Raw genomic sequence first — 15069 nt, forward strand, 5'->3', positions numbered from 1 at the left:
TTTAAATGAAGGAGGCTTTGCTTCCTTCCCAAGTTTTCAAAACAAATTTTCCAAATACAGAGCCTATGTTTCATTCAAGTGTAAATCCTTTCTCTTTAACCTGGAAGTTATCCCAGAAAAAAGCCCATCCATTCACTGCAGGACAGACCCTTGCCGTTGCGGTGGAAAAAAAGAAGTGGATCAAATTGTCCAAACAGGAAGGGATTAAGAAAAGACTTTGCTTAGTGAGCAGAGCTCTCATTTAAGTTTAAAGGGTCATCCTACAAACTCCACTTTCTATCTCTGTTGCTTTTGAAGCATCGCATAATTGAAGTGTCTGCTAAATTTAGAAATGACAAATTTTGCTTGCCAACATGCCAGCCTATCTGTAGGCTGTATGGATTTCAGCATGTAGTTATGGGATGGATGCAAACAGTGATTTGAAATTTGCTGGCTTGTTATCTCTTCGGACTTCCACATAGCTTGGTCCTGGTGGGTATCTAATACTTTTCACTGATTGCTTTTCATTTGAGGGCTTTAATCAAAATGCTTTTTTAGCACAGCTAGGTGCTAATGCTGTTTTACTCATGGTGAAGCTGAAGTATCGAAAGGTTGAACCGTGACATGCTGAATCAAATTAGCTCCTATGTAAACACGTTGAAATTGTGCTACATTTTTAGCAACTTATGGATAGGATTGTCATTCTTTAACCCCCCGTCACATGGGAAGGCTGTGGAAGAACAGATAAATCACAAGTGTCCCAGTTCCCAGTTTCTGCTGTTTACCACATGACAAGTCTTCCTGTTCTGTGAAAAATCCCTTAGATCTAAAATCTCTCTTCTTTTTTTTTTTTTTTCCCCCTCAGCCTGTGCTATTTAATTTTTCTGTTTCTGAGCAATGTTTTATCTTAATGCTGTGAAGCTGTTTGAGACATAGTTTACTGTAGAGGAGCGATGCAACGTAAACTTTCCTTTGTTTCAGTAGATGTCTTGATCTTCACGGAGAAGAAATGTTTTTGAGTTCAGGTGTGTCGTGATGAATGAAAGGCACCTTGCAGAAGTGATAATCCATCATTTGTGTGCATCCCATGGCACTCCAGGCTGCAGTCGCCTGCAGGGCACTTTGTAACCTCAAAGCCCAAGAAGTTGACTGGAGGACGTTTTCTGTTGGAATCTCCAGACAAAATTTTGTCCTTGGGCTTTGTTTTGAAGTTTACAACAACGTGGAAACAAAGCCGAAGGTGTCACTGTTGTGTCTTCATCTCTTTCCTCGCCCACCCTTCTTTTCCTTGTCTTTCATGAGCTGTTTCTGCTCTCTGGTCTGTTTTGGTGTGCATCACGCTCAGGAGGAAAATCACTCAGCAGGGTGAATTGCTCCTGCTGTGTTACAGCAGGGATGCATTCCTATATAAGATGTTTTTTGTCGCAGTCACCCACTTCCTCTCGATGTCTCTAGATGATCTGAATGCAGACAGTGTTTAGTTAGGAGAAGATCTGTGCTTTTGTATTGAAACATTTCCAGTTGTCGTACGCAAAACCCCACACCTCAAGCAGCATGGGGAAAACACCTACCTTCTTCAAGGGAAGCTTCTGGTGGGTAAAAATCTCAGAAAGACAGTCTGCCAGCCATGACCCAGACTTCACCGAGATCTAAGGACATGCTTCCCAACCTGAATTCCTCTGCCTTGGGGCTCTCATCTGATATATGAGCAAGTTTGTGCAGACAGCACGTTAGAGAAAGCTGTGTATAAGGCAGCGTGCTAAAGCCAGCCCCGGTTTTGTGTCTGCTGTCTTAGAGCTGGAGCATGTAGTTTGCATTTAACGTTCCAGCAAAGCACAAGCCCAGGAGAAGTCCCCTCAATACAGTTTCACCTGGAAAGGCATACTTTTCCTGGAGTCACGTCTAGTCTGGCCCAGGCTGAACTCAATCCAGTTACTTTGGGAATAAATCCGTGTGGTGTTCGGCTTTTCTAATTTTGGTTCTCATCCCCTAGTGTTTCTGTTGCATTTAATGATTTTCCCTGTGGCTTGAATGGTAAAGATGTGGTAACTGCTCGGGGATGGCTTAAAATCAAAGATTCAGTGTGGGTGTTGCTTTCAAATAGAGAAGAAATGATGCTATTTAGAGACTTGTGCTATTTCAGGGCAGTTTGTTAGGTCTGGGTTCTGAGAAGTGGTGAGAAAAAATAATTGCTTTTGGGATAGCATGTCTCATATGATGTGTCCTGAAATGATCCTCATGTACACATTGAGTTGGAACTGGTACTGAGCCTCTCTAAATGCGGATTCATTCCCTTTCTCACTCTCCTGTTACACAGGATGGGAGGAGGAGAAAAGATTCCTGTTGAAACTTTGCTCCCAAGCTTGCTGCAATGAATTTAAAACCCCAAACCACAGAGAATTCCCAAATGTAATATGGACACCAGTGTTTATTTGACTGAGACCCCATTGTGTTCCGAGTTGTGCAAACATGGGCAAGTTTCCTATTTAATTAAGGCTGGTTTTATCAATTAAGTTTCCCAAACAATTGAAGAGAGAAGGAGGGTAGTGAAGATAAGATCGCACGGTTATGCAGATGGGATAGAGTACAACTCTTTTTGGCAGTCGGAATACAAGTTCTGCAGGAAGCTTGTTTGCAGCATTGTTCTGATCCATTATGCCAGTGTTTTTAGTTTATAACCTCTTTTTTTTTCTGTAGTTTAATGTCTGTCTCTCCTTGCTTTAACAGTCCTGACACACCAAGCTTTGCTTTCACGAGAAGCTTAGCAGTGGCAGATACCTCCCAATACTGAATGTGATGGAGGAGCTGGAAATAAGGGGAAGATTCCCACCACGGAGTCAAACAGGGCTTGGCAAGCTTGTAAAGACATGGTAAAAGGCAGGCCAGTTTGGGTTTGGTTGTTGCTTGTCCTGGTTAGCTCAACGGCTCTCTTCCTGAGCTATTAACCTTCTGTCTTGTCTGAGGCTGACATGGCCAAACTGCATCTTGCTGTACTGGTTTGGGTTCTGGCCAGCTCACAGTGTTGATAGGTCCCTCATGGTCAATAGGGTGTAGAGACCACAGGTGGTAGAATTTTTGGCTAGATCATGATTTCTATCACCAGGGTTAAGATAGGAATATCCCATTCACTGCAGCAGGTTGAATGCCACTCTGGTGTCCCTATTCTCTCCAGCTTCTCCTCATGCAGTAGAGTGTTCTGGCAGTGTAAGCTGTCCCTGGTGATGGAGTAGGTGTTGTGGGATGCCTCCTAGGTAGGTAGGCCCTTGTACCTATCTCTTCAACCTCCCAAAATAAAGGGGATGCTGATGTGCCAGCTACATCATATACTTGTTCTATCTTCAGGGGATTTGTAGAGTAGAGGATTTACTGGATTTGCTCCTCTGTTGTGCAAGGAACATGCCGAAGCTGTGCTTTTTGTTGCTGCTGTGAAACTCCTTTCAACTGTGTCCTGTGTAATACTCTAGCCTCTGGCACATGAACCACAGCATTGCAGTGTTTTGATCTTACTAGCTGCGTGGGCAGGAGAAGCTCCATAGCCCAGACCGCATGGCACAGGGAAGTCATTGTCTCAGCTGCAGACGAGCTAACCAGCTTTGTGTGACCAGAACTGCAATACAAAGGGGAAGGAAGAGACTTGTGCCTCAAGACTGTACCAAAAGCTCAGCCAGTCTGACCATAGCTGACCCATCTTACCATCACAGGGTGCCCTTGCTGTGTGTTCCTGAAAGGCCTTTGACTTCATTCGCAGCCCATTTCTCTAGGAATCACTTGGGGGTGGTGACTGCTCCCCATGGGAGCTTCTGATGGTGGAGAAATTGTCTAGTCCTTGATTTTATTCCTGTTCTGCAAATCAAGATGCTGACCGGCTGGCCAAGGTGCATTCCAGCAGGCTGTTAAAGGGGCCTTTGAAGAGTAGGTCAAGATAGCCTGCTCCCTTCCCAGCATCTCAGAGCTGGCTGAGCCTGCTGTATTCTTGCAGTGCCCTTCAGCCAGAGGAACATGCTTGAGAATCAGCCATAAACCAGCCAATTGTTTTGATTTATTTTCTTTTCTTCTCCCTCAGATGAGAAGGGTTTGAAAAACACATAATAGTGCATTTTATCAGTGAGTTTTAAATGGCGTGATTCATCCCCTGTGTTCTTGGCATGATGTTCTTTGGTTTATTTTTTGGATATCCTTGCAGTTCTGTTAGTGCCAAGCACTGTATGGAAGTGCCCTGTGGCAGACAACCTGCTCTGCCCATATGTTAGCTTAAAAAAAATACCCAACTCATAATAGGAAGTCTTTATACTGCATGCCAAGATGCTTGGGGCTTGTTAAATATATTCTACTTGTCAACAACTACCCAATTTAAAAAGTAGCCTTGGTGTGAATCAGCTTTGAACAAGTTCATTTGACTCGAGGGATATTTGCAGGCATTAGAACAAGTTGGATCACAGTGGTAAAAATGTGCAGTGGTTTCCTGATCAAAAGCACCATCCAGTGACCCTTTTTTTTTTTTTTTTTTGTTTTAATCTCCTCTAAACATTCAAAAGTACAGAGATTTTCCCAGTTCACAAATTTTGGTGACTTTGGAGAGTGGACGAGGCTTACTGGGACAAGTGTTTCTGGGAGCTACTCGGTGTGTTACTGGACCACTTGCTGCAGACAATGCAAACTGAACATTGGTGTGCAGCCAAAACCAGCACATATGGGTGTAACAAGACAAAATATCCTGACACTTCTTCACTTGAAGTCAGTATTATTCAATGGGGTTCACTGGCTGCAGCAGCAGATTCGTCACTAGTGCACAAATCATGTGTGACGCTTCTGTGCTCCTCAGCAGGTTCCTTTGTAAAGTCAGAACTGTGGCACCCATTTACAAAGTGAGCTCTGCTCCCTGCCTGCTCCATCTTTGCTGGCTTGTTGTCTGAAATAGCCTGCCCAGTCCGCTCCCCTGCCAGCTCTGCAAATCATCTCTCAGCAGGACGGCTGGTCCGCATGTGATGGGTTTGGGAGCGGGTGGCTTGTTGCAATGCTTGCCGGCCCTCCTTGTCTTGAAGACTGAATTGTCACAGATGCTGTTTTGTCCACATTTCCCACTCTCCATGGGCTGCTGGTCTGATCACTCAGAGATTTGGACACTGGCTAGCTATGTCTTTTCTTGCAATGCAGCTTTGGATAAGCTGCTCAGAAAATCAGGCAGCAAAGGAGGTGCCCAGTGCCTCTAAGCTAGCAGGAGATCTTATCATGGAGCCTTTTCATATAATTATAAAATGTCAGATTTGACAGTTTATTCTCTCTGTCTCCCCCACATTTTTCCTGGATGATGGTGTTGTGGGAAGAGGCAAAGGGGACAGCTGTCTTGGATCATACTTACAAAAAATATTGTTTCTCAGAACATTTTGCTGTTGTTTTTGAAGAACTTATTCCTTTTCTAAGCCAGCACTGTAGAACCACAGAGTGGTGCTGTGGTTGTAGCCTGTAGCCTGCATAAGGTCCGATGGCCTCAACTCTAAGATCTAGCAGCTTTGGGCTCCTTCTTATTCGTAACTAGCGGAGTAGGTTTACAAAGGTGGCTCTGGGTGGTCATCCTTCTAAGACATAGATAGGTGAAAAGGCTTACCCAAGGTCCCACAGATCATCAGTGGTCACACTAGGAGTAGGAGTCCATTGTTTCTTGTATGTGTATTGAAGAAGCACAGCTTCTTCCCAGGTTGAGAAGAGGAAAGAATTTAATATGGCCCCACCTCTGTCTCTCCTGAGCTGTGGGGAGGTGATATTTCTGGAAGTGAGGGGGAAATGAAGATAAGGCTTGCAGCGTTTTGTTACAAGAGTAAAGGCTACAAGAGTAGGCAGCCTAGCTAAGGTCATGTTCTCAAGCCGGAGGAGACCTGAGTTTGGACAGGTGAAAGTTAATTCTGTGATCTTCCTCTGTCTCTTTTGGGATGCGTCCAGAGGAAGAAGAGTGCAGAGTCAGCCTGAAGGTTTCTGCTGCCTTCAAAAAACTGATGGTTTTGGGCACAAGGCTGCAGGTTTGGCATATGGGTAGAATGGGAAGCATTTTGTTCATGCTGCTGTCTAAGAGTACACATGGTGTGTTATTAATGTGTTTCCTTCCTTGATGTCTGATCCAGCTCTGCATTCACTGTGTGTCAGTCATTGGGGTGGGTCAGTAATTTGTAAATGGGGCTTGTAGATGCTAATGTAACATCAACACTACTGAACTGCAGCCTTTTCAGTGCCTCAAGCCACATTTGATGGCATGGGCTTTTACATGGGCTAATTTTAGTGGATGGTAGCATTCGTCCTCAGTTCCAACTTATTTTTCTCTCACAGCTACCCCTATAAATGCCAGCAGCTCTCTGGAAATCAAACTACTTTGTTTCCACTTCTGCCTGCAGAAACATAAGGCAGGGCATGGGTTGCTCGTCTGCGGCAGGAGTGCTGCCCTGTTTTTGTGAAAAGCTTTCTGGATTCCTTGTACCACCATGGTGAGAAAGATGAGCATGGCCACCTCTCCATCACCAGGGCTGATGGGCAAAGGTGAGGCAGACAGGATAAATGGTTTCTATTGATGGTGTGGGATGCAGTAGAGAGGGTGCTGCAGAGTTGATAGAGACCTGATTGGGTCCAGGGAGAATTGCTAAGTCAGGCTCGCATGTCCCCATGCAGCATCTGCAAGGGTCCTGGCTCCGGTCAGACATGAAGAGGTGATGAGGAGCAAGGGGCTGAAGTCGCACTGATGGGAAAAGCAGGGGATTTTGGATCTGTCTTGCTTGTTTCAAGCACTGGACAACACTGCATTCAAGGAGATTGTGCTGATGACGGTCCTACTTGGAGCAGGAGGTTGGAGTAGAGCCTTTCAGGGGCTGCTTCTGACCAATACTTCCAGTTTCTGTGAGCTGTCAGAACAGGTCTTCTCTGCCAAGACTGCTGCCTGCCCACTCCTGGTAGCTGCCTGCAAAAGAGGGCAGCAGGACTGGTCTGGGGCTGAGTGACTTGTTCCACCTGCCCATGTCCAGCCGGCAAACCTGTTTAGATTGAAATACCGAATTGGATAAAACCTGAGCATGAGGATGATGATGAAATGCCACTCTCCACCTGGTTTCAGCCCAGCTGGCAGTGGCTTTCCAGTGTGTGCAGGCGTAACACAAGTTAACTTTGATCTCACTGGTGCGTATGCTGTTGGTGACACAGGTTTATGAGCTTGGGAAGGGCCCTGGTATGTACGTAGATGGCTGTGGACCATTATCCTGCTCCTGCAGCTCTCCAGGTGGCTGAGTAAACGAGGCGCGTCTGCTTCCGATGCAATAAACCTCCCGTTGCACTGCAGATGCAACCTTGCCAGGTTGGTGTTTGCACAACTGCTGTACAAAGGCAGTTTGTAACAGCAGGCTTGTTTCACTCACGTATCTGACTGACGTGGAGTACTTAAGTTCAATTAGTAAGGCTCCAGCCTCCTGTTGAAAGGATGTCCGTACTTAACCCGTGCTGGTGTAAATGGTGATTCTAAAAAGGATTGTGAGCGAATTTGGCATGCAACCTGCTGGATTGAAAAGGAGGGGGGGTATGTGGAGAAGGAGAAAAGAGACATATCTTCCAGTTCGACATGTTTACAGCCTGGAAAGCTTGGAAAGAGCATCTTGAAATAACAGGCAGTAAGGATTAATGTGCTTGCTTCTGAGAAGGCTGATGAAAGGGGAAAAGAGGGAGAAGTTACAAAATGCTTGTTTGTTGTGCCAGGAGCCGCGGAGAGAACCACAGCTAACAGCGACGGGAGGCACTGGCGACAGGCAGTGCTGGGGCCAGCGCAGAAATCTCCTTCTACTTCATTTTTGTGTCTACTCAGAGATACAATCTGCTCTATCCTGACCTATGCTCACTGGACAGCCTGAGTCTGAAGCCTGGAAAGGTGTTAAAGGAGATAAAATTCTTCCTCAGCTTAGAAAAAAAGGTGCATTAGAGATGATAATTGAAAGTTTTGTTATTGCACTTACTTAGATAAAGGTTACTCATTACAGCCATGCAGTTGTTCAGTGCAAGTAGTGCTAGACTGCGTAATGAGTTAATGGCCTAAATGCTGGAGTGTCTTTACATCTGCTGAATAAGTTGCCTTTCTGTTTCCTTTGTGGACCTTTTGTCTATGGGCTCTGCTAATAGTGCTTTCAGATAACCACTCTTCTGTGTGCAGGTGATGAAATAGTAGAGATTATTACATCTGTTGAAAAAAGGCTTTTGAAACTCTGTATCAAAAAGTTTGCTGGTTTCTTTTTTTTTATTGTTTTCTGAGGCCCAGGAGATACCCTGCACTGGGTGGCCTGTGTGACTGATTGTCATTCCTTAGGCATCACTGGAAACCGCTTGTGTGTGCGCTCTGTCTCTACAACACCATGCTAATGATGCCAGTTGTGCATGAGGGTAGATTGCTGAGATGCAAAGGCCAGAAAGTTTTGTCTTGAACATCTGTCCTGGCCATCTCCATCATATAGGCAGGAGCATTCCCAGCACCACAACCCTGTCTTTTGGTGGGAATGTCTGTGAGAGATTGGATCCGGATGTAAAAGCTTCAAGCAATATCCTCTCTGTCTTTAGTGAAAAGTGTTTCAACAGCTGATTAGTGTCACTGTTAAAAATAGACATCTTATTTCTGTTCTGAATTTTTCTAGCTTCTGCTCTTGGTTGCTCAATCTCCCTTTGTCTCTGCTTAGATTGAATTAATCCTTCGGTGTCAAGTATTCTCTGTCTGTAAACACTTTCAGACTGTGATGACAAACCTGCATTATAAACACATGTATATGTAGTGCCCCTTCATGTGTTGATAGTATCTTGAATAGTTGCACTTAAAATAACAATAAAATAATAGTGTGTTTATTTCTTGTGCTTCCATTTAGTCTTTCAACTGAAATGAAGTCTTGTTGTTTTTATCTGAGTTCCTTTCAAACACACACAATATTATTGTTCAGGTTTCTGATTAAGGATGATGCTTAATTCCCATCAATTAAAATCCTAGAGGGAATAAAGTGATTCTGGTAAATTTTGTTTGGTTTATGCTGGAGCTGCTTGGTCTGTGCAGTCAGTAGGGGATTTGTTTGTGTTGATGATGCATTTCTCACCCTCCAGACTGGCTATTACACTTGTTAAAGTGAAGACTGTCAATTCAACACTCTACAGAAGGACTGAAAAATTCAGGCAAATAGTGTGGTTAGGAAAGAAAACTGGGTCCTCATGCAGGAATCTCAGAATAGCATGTGGAAGTGTCACCACTGGCTGCCTCTTCTGGAGGTGCAGTTCCTCTCAACCTCATTTTAGCTGTCGAAAGCTATTTCTAGATCAGTAAGTATGTCGTGGTAATACAAGGTGATTTGTTGGGTGAAAGAGTCAGTGATGAGGTCCCCATGTCTGTCCCTGACAGAGTGTGTGTCCCTGGAGGCTTCAGGTTGGACTTGCTGGGCTCTGGCCCCCTGAATGCCCCTTAGTGGCTGGGATGCATTTTGCCTGTCCTGGAGTGCATCTTCTAGTTTAGTTTAATCCACAAGGAGTGAAGCCATTTGACTGCTTCGATACCACTGCACAGCATGAATGAAAGCATGGGAAGTGGAGGTGTTGAGGTCACTCCAAAGCAAACTCCTGATCCTAGCTACACTGCTAATGTAAGAGGACTCAGAAAGGTTAGGTGATTGTTTTAAACTGGTCTGTAAGCTTCGTTTCAGCTTGTCCATCCTAAGAGGTATGCCAAAGATCAGCAGGATGGGTTACTCCTCCTCTTCATCACCTGAAAGGCTGCAGACAGCAGATGCAAGTTGGACACCCAAATGATGAAATGGGGTGAGACAAGTCCTACCTGGGATGACTGTGATTGTGGTCTGTGGTATGCTGGGAGCTCACAGCTATGGCTTGTGGGTATAAGACAACCTGCTGTGTGATGTGAAGTTGAAAGGAAGAAAAAGGTCATATTTTTTTAAGACTAGACAATCCTGGTGGAAAAAAATAAACAAACCAAAAAACCCAACTAACCACCAGACAAGCCTTTAAGCACGCAACCCTTGTTTTCAGTACGTTGCTTTGCCTAAGTCTTTGTGTCATCACAGCTAAAAGACAGTGCTACCACGAGAGTATTTGGGTGAGCTAAGAATAGCAGATTTCCTTGAGAAATGTTTTTGTTTATTTTGGTTTTGTATTTTTAAATTGTCGGAGCCTTGGTGACCTTTTTCTTAAGGGTCCTAGAAGAATAGCCCAATCAGAGCATATTGTTATAAGAAGGAGGGCAGTTGTGAACTGCCTTAATTCTCTGGCTTCTTCCTTGTGACCTGCAAGGTTTTACTGGCAACATGAGAAAACAAACCACGAAGTGGACATACCTCTGAACTTTGTTGCTATTGCTGCTGGATTGAAGGTAGAGCAGGCTAGTGTGACGCTTGCATTCATGCTATTTCTAGGTTGCCATTGTCTGTGTGGCCATTGTAACTTAAGTAAGTAGAAGGCACCCTGTGTTAAAGAGAATATATCCAGAATACATCTTTATTGAAAGGATGAAACACAAAGATCTGTTCAAAATTATTTCTAAGTTATTGCTAGGATAGCTCTGGTGTGAAATCCTGCTGAAAGCTAACAAGGCTGCTCTGTGCAGATGAAAAGAGTCATTTCCCTGAGCAGTCAGTGGGCTGGGCGCAAAACTGAGATCAGCAGAGATGAAGGGATGGGGACCTCATAGGATTGAAGGGTACAAATGCCAGGAATGGAAACCCATGATTCTGGGTTGGTAGAATGATGCCCATCTCTGAAAATACATTTTTGCAATGATTTGCCTGCTGGGAAACAGCATTTGAGCTCAGGGTTTGGTTTTTTTTTTTTGGAGGGGGGGTGTTTTTAGGGATTTTTTTAAGTTATTTTTTTGAGTGAAGGAAATGGGCAGCAGTGAGAAGGGATGAATGAAGGGTAGTGGCACCTAGGGAGGCAAGGACAGAATGGCGGTAGAGACAGAAAAGGGAGCAGGTCTGGAAGAAGTGATTAAAATATCATGACTGAGACACTTAGATGCACAAGAGGTAAGAGGATCAAAGCTATATTTTTAAGACAGAAGGAAGATGTGTATTTGGATATTTTTTTTTTAGTGTGGGTAACCAGTGCCTGTTAGCTGTCTCACAGGAAAGCTATAAGCAAGACAAGGCAGGGGGAATTTTACTTCTAGTGAAGCTATGATTTAGTACTACCCTGCTCTTAGATGAACACAAAGTAAAATTACAGCTTCAGAGAGATTCACAATAGGACAACTAACACACATCTTACTCTGTGATTTAAAAAAAAAAAAAGAAAGAAACAACCCTTTTTGGCAATTAAGAAAAAGTAAAAAGCCAAACTATCTTTGTGTTAGAGAACCTCGTAATATTCACTGGCTCAAGCCCTGGCTGGTGGCTTGGCAAGTAGTCAGGGTAGAGCATTGCACATAATAGACCATGTTTAGTGTGCTTGTCTTACTCATGAGCCTAACAGAGTGTATAATTGATACTGAAATAAAGTGTAGTGGGGATTCATATATTTTTATTGTCTGTTCATTTCACAATGGAGCATGTATCCTGGTTGGAAAGCCCAAGATCTTGCTAAATTTTAATTGCATTCTCCTGCTGATTGTATGGTAAAAGTTGTTGGCTAATTAAGGGTGGTTTCTAAATCAGGATTCTGTATACACAAAATACCCTGTTATTTTCTCATCTGTCTAGACAAGTCACCTAATCCAGTATTGAAGTGCCGAAACAGGAGGGGAAAACATTTTCTTGAAGCTTTCATGTGAAGAATTCACATGACTTCGTCAAAGCCAGGATTAGGAAAGCTATACTTAAAAAACTGAGCTAAACTGGTTCAATTTCTATAGGATGTAGACGGCAGAAAAGATGTTTCTCTACTGTGGCAATTAAAATACATGCATTGAAGTTTTATCTGGAGACTGGATGAGAAGTGGAGAGTGTTATAGAATGTCTATGGGTTGCAATAAATCCTGAAGACGTTTCTAGTAAGAGTTATTTCAGCTGTGGGTTTATAATAGCTCACAAATGAGGAAGGACTAGCCAGATTAAGAGTTATTTCTTCTTGAAGAAGAGATGACTAGGATCCTATATGAAGGTCTGTAGCACCGAGGAGAATGTGAACATGGAATGACTGTTCAGTGTTTCTCATGGTTTTGGTGGATGTCGTGAATTTTCATTGGGTAGTGGTTTTGAAACCACCGAAAGGACATTAATATTTGCATAAGATTAATGGGCTGTGGAGCTCCTCACCACAAAATTGTTGCAAAGGCCAGAGGTATAGAGGGATTCAAAAAGAAGTCGGTAAATGCAAGGGGGAGAAGTCCCCGGGCTTGTTACGCTTAGAGGTCTGGACATTAGCTCTACCTTACAGTGTCCTTATTGGACTCACTGCTGGCAGCTGGGTGCTGCCAGAAGCGGGTCATTCCTCTTCGTACCAACCCCAGACTCTTCAATATGACTTGCTGTGGCAGTTTTATGTACCCTTTAATAACTGTACTGCTTTGCCCTTCGTATCCCAGTGGTGGACTTCCCTGAAGATTTGAATATAGAGATCCCAATGTTTGGGCCCGTCTTAAAGGTCTTAAAAGAAGCCAGAGAAATTTCACTTTTTATCTTGTTAGATTAGAAATCAATAAATTGGCATGCTTGGGAAGGGAGGTAAAGGACCAGTGATTGACAGGGCCCAAGAAATGTAGTGGCATCACTCAACCTCAAGAGAAGATCATGGAAAAAACCATTTCTTTGTAGGAAGCCCAGCTCCTTCCCTTTGTCCTGCACTGGTAAAGAGAGAAAAGTGATGCTTCCTTTTTTTGGTTGGTTTTATTAACTTGAATGTTGTCCCTCATCTCTGTGGTGTGTGTTTCTGTTGAGGAGTGGTCTCACCTTTCCTATCAGCGTCTGACTGGCGAGGGTTTAACCTACATATCCTGGAGCAGTTCTCGCTAACTCCCGAGGGAGGTCCTCCATACCTGGAGTGCCATGTTACTGTTTATCTTAACCCATTCTGAAAATCCACTTTCAGAGTGGATTAAGATAAAAAAGAACAAAACACTCCTGTCCCAGATGAGGAAAGTCAACAGGAGGAGTGAGTCAGTGTCAGAGCCAAGTAGAGACAAGTCCTAAGGTGTCTGCAACTGGAAACTTGACCCATCTCACCAGCTGCTGTAGGGATGCAGCTTTGCATCCTCCTCCCTGCTGCCTGCTCTAGATCTTTACTGTTTCTTGTGGAACACGGAAGAAACTGTTCGCTGCTACTTCTTCAAACTGTTGTACTGCTTTTGAATCCAACTTGCTCAGAAGTAAGTCCAGTGCCTAGTTTTGGGTGCTCACAGCTTTTCCGCTTATCAAATGACCATGATGCGTGACTCTTTCACCACAGACTAGAAGGCATTGGATGCTTGATGTGTTTGACTTCAGCTTGGAAATAATTCTCCCAACATCAGTGTCTGGCTCCCTATGACAAAGGAGATGGTCAGGAGATGAAAACAGGGAGATGACTGATGTAATTGCAGGTAGAAGCCTTTAGCATGGCTGCAGGCAGAGCTGGCTCAATGTTACCTGTTCCCTTGTTCAGTGGCAGCTAGAACAAGCTGTATTGGCAGAAGCAGAGTTTGTTACAGGCACTGTGCTAATCTCTCTTGCAGGTGAACCCAGATAGGGTGGATTGAGCTGAAGTTGTTCCAGTTGAAACTAAACATTTTCAAAATAGTTGTTGAGAGCTCCAGTAGGACCATGTTACTTTTTATACCGCTGCTTAAATCACTACTGACTGCAGTCTGGTGTCACCTCTGTTACAGAGGGCAGGAGATGCTTGGTCAACATATATTTATATATGTTATGTATGTATTTATATATGTTATATATGTTAATATGCTTTAAGAACCCAGAGAAAAAGGTACTGTCCAAAGGAAACCACTATTGCTTTGTACTTCATTAGTACACATGATCATATATATACTGCAATAGCCCAGCAGAAGCACAAAGGTTTGCTTCTTCTGGTGATGCAAGAGAGAAACGGGAGTCTTTGACACTGGCCAAGTGCTGGGAAAATTGGGGAAGAGCTCAGAAGGAGTATCCAGCAGCTTGGCAACAGGTAGAGGCAGCATTCTAGCTCCTTGGATTTCTCTGCGTTGAGTAAGCGTTGGGTAGGGAGGACGGTAAGGCTAGGAATCATGTGTGCGCTTTATCCAAATCACTGGGCACCAGCTGATTCAAGGGCTGATGTATCCTGGGCTGTATGTTTATCCTTTGCAAGTCAGGACTGATGTCTTCTTGTGCCTGGTGGAGTATGTGTCTCTGTGCCCTGTTCCTTCATGCTCTTGAGGACAGTTGTGAACCTATCCAGAACCAGATTAGTAGACATTGACATTTGTGTATAGGGACATCCTACATTGGTCATCCCTGATTAAGGTTTAATCTTAACCATGGACTCAGGCCATGTACTAAAATAAGGTGATAGGACCTGAGAACTAAGGGTATACACAGTCAAAAAGATGGCTTCTAGGAGTTTGCAAAGAGAAATAGGTTACTGCTTGGAGGAGCAGCTGGATGCATTGGGTAGGTGGAGGTAGAATTGGGCTAGTCAGGACTGGTATGGTTTTGAACCTCTCTTCATCAAAGACTGAGGCTGATCCTGATGTGGCAGGACAGTGTTGGCTCCAGGGGCTGCATCATGTGGCTGTGAATTTTTCAACTGGCCTTTGGCTTTCATCAGTTGAAACATTTTTCCGTCTGTACCATTTCTGTAATGGCTGGTTTGATATCTGATCTCCATACTTTGAGCTAAATCCTCTTTACCTAGTCCCGTAGTTATATGATCTGAAGCTTATGCTTTGTGGTTGCCACAGGGGCAAAGTGAAGCTTCATCTCTGTGTTGTGGAGCTTGTCGGCACTGGACATGTGGTTTTCTTTTTCTCTTTTTTTAAAGTCCTTACCACAAAATCGCCACTTTTGGAGATTATATAAAGAGATGGGAGTTTGAAAATCCTTTGACTTCTCTGGAAATAGCCTACATGGTACAAGAGGGTGGAGATTTCTGGAGTTTCCAGTACTGGTGCTCCAGGCCAAAAAGTTGTTGCATCCCTGT

The 15069-nt window shown here is 43.9% G+C and overlaps 1 protein-coding gene across 1 annotated transcript in view; it reads left to right on the forward strand.

Moving 5' to 3' along the window:
• The window catches only part of SMOX (spermine oxidase), a 46994-nt gene that overhangs the window by 5560 nt on the left and 26365 nt on the right, over positions 1 to 15069 (forward strand). The gene's annotated exons all lie outside the window — the stretch shown is intronic.

This window comes from Gavia stellata, chromosome 5 (assembly GCF_030936135.1).
Source record: "Gavia stellata isolate bGavSte3 chromosome 5, bGavSte3.hap2, whole genome shotgun sequence".
Classification (NCBI taxonomy): domain Eukaryota; kingdom Metazoa; phylum Chordata; class Aves; order Gaviiformes; family Gaviidae; genus Gavia; species Gavia stellata.